This window comes from Lepeophtheirus salmonis, unplaced genomic scaffold, assembly GCF_016086655.4.
Source record: "Lepeophtheirus salmonis unplaced genomic scaffold, UVic_Lsal_1.4 unplaced_contig_6222_pilon, whole genome shotgun sequence".
In the NCBI taxonomy this organism is placed as follows: domain Eukaryota; kingdom Metazoa; phylum Arthropoda; class Copepoda; order Siphonostomatoida; family Caligidae; genus Lepeophtheirus; species Lepeophtheirus salmonis.
The window spans coordinates 1-1,455 of record NW_027295234.1 but is presented as its reverse complement, the minus strand read 5'-3'; the positions used below and the strand labels follow the sequence as shown (position 1 = coordinate 1,455).

Sequence of the window (1,455 nt, the reverse complement as noted above, 5' to 3'; positions counted from 1 at the left end):
TATGTATAAGCCCAATTATTTTTGTCATTTAAAGTAATTTTTTGTTGATATTTTATCCGAAGAAATATCAAAAAATGTAACCTGGAACTAATTTGACCAAACATATTTTATTATAATATAATTATTTGATAAATGTAATGCAGATTACTATTTGGAGTATTGCTTATAATTAGAATAACTCAATGATGTTACTTATGTTATTAATACACTTTCAATAAAGTAATTACACTTGTACGTTCTACCTATTATAATCATTGACGTATCTATAAAAGGATATTGAAATGTTGAAAAATCATCATTCCTTTTTTGGATATTCAATCAACATGCAATTCAACTTGAAAACTATCTTCGCCGTCCTTGCCATCTTTGGCCTTGTCATGCCCGCTGCTTTGGGACTCCAAAAGGGTAATTGAAAGAATCCTTGTCAATTATGTGACACCTTCAGAGTAATTTATTCCTTTTCAGCCCAACATTCCAACTCTAGAAACAGAAGAAGTGCTACTCGTCCTCATAAGCGTAAGTTATCCCATTGTTGTTGTTTAGACAATGACTTACTAATTATCAATTTATCATTATTATTTGCAGAAAGCCATATTGTAGGACGAAACCGTCTATAAAATGTACTTAAGACGAGGCCATGTATAAAATGTACTTAAGACGAGGCCATGTATAAAATGTACTTAAAACAATTAGAATTCTTTCAAAATAAATAATCAAATCAATTTCATTATGGTTTCATTTAATTGCTAACATTTATAGGTTTTAATAAGAGGGCATAGGAACAAGAGAATCGGGACGGGCATGCCTCTCTTCTACAGATTGATTTATTCAGAATAGGTATTTAATTTATGAGCTTCTTTGTAAAAGTTATTCTACTCCATAATATGGAGCTTAAAATTGATCCAGCCCCGCCTCCTTGATTAATTCTAGGAAAAGTACCGATTTTTAAAGTTCCAGTCTCATTTAAACTGATATTAATGTATAGTACCCCAGTAAAAGATAAAGTATCCTTCAGTATCTTTAAATAAATTTATTTAAAGACATTATTATTCCTATATTTTAGAAGTATTTGGAAAATATTTTGACCTAAATTTCAGCTGTTAACAAATAGCTGCAGGTAGAGAAAAAATGGAGGGGAAAAAATAGGAAAAGAAAAGAAAGTCACGGTATTAACGAGTTGATCACCCCAAGAGAGAGTTTTTTTCTTCCTTTTGAGATATCATTTTGGCCAATCATTAAATATATTCAATTAACTCAGCTGATGTAAAAGAAAAGAAAAAAGAATAGGGTCAAGGTTAAATAGTTTATTTTTTTACATAAAAAAGATTGTTTTTATTTGATCCATATGATTCTTTTAGACTTAAAACGGAACATAAACGGACATCAAAATTTTGAGATTGATACAAGTGATAAAATATTCGGTAGAAAAAAGAAATAATTAAAAGATAAGATACC

The 1,455-nt window shown here is 29.3% G+C and overlaps 1 long non-coding RNA gene across 1 annotated transcript; it reads left to right on the top strand.

Moving 5' to 3' along the window:
- Positions 1-287: 287 nt before the first annotated feature.
- LOC121131435 (uncharacterized) lies at positions 288-725 on the top strand. Its single transcript, XR_005869054.2, has 3 exons — positions 288-405; positions 466-516; positions 586-725. It is a non-coding gene; the product is annotated as an uncharacterized lncRNA (long non-coding RNA).
- Positions 726-1,455: the final 730 nt, after the last annotated feature.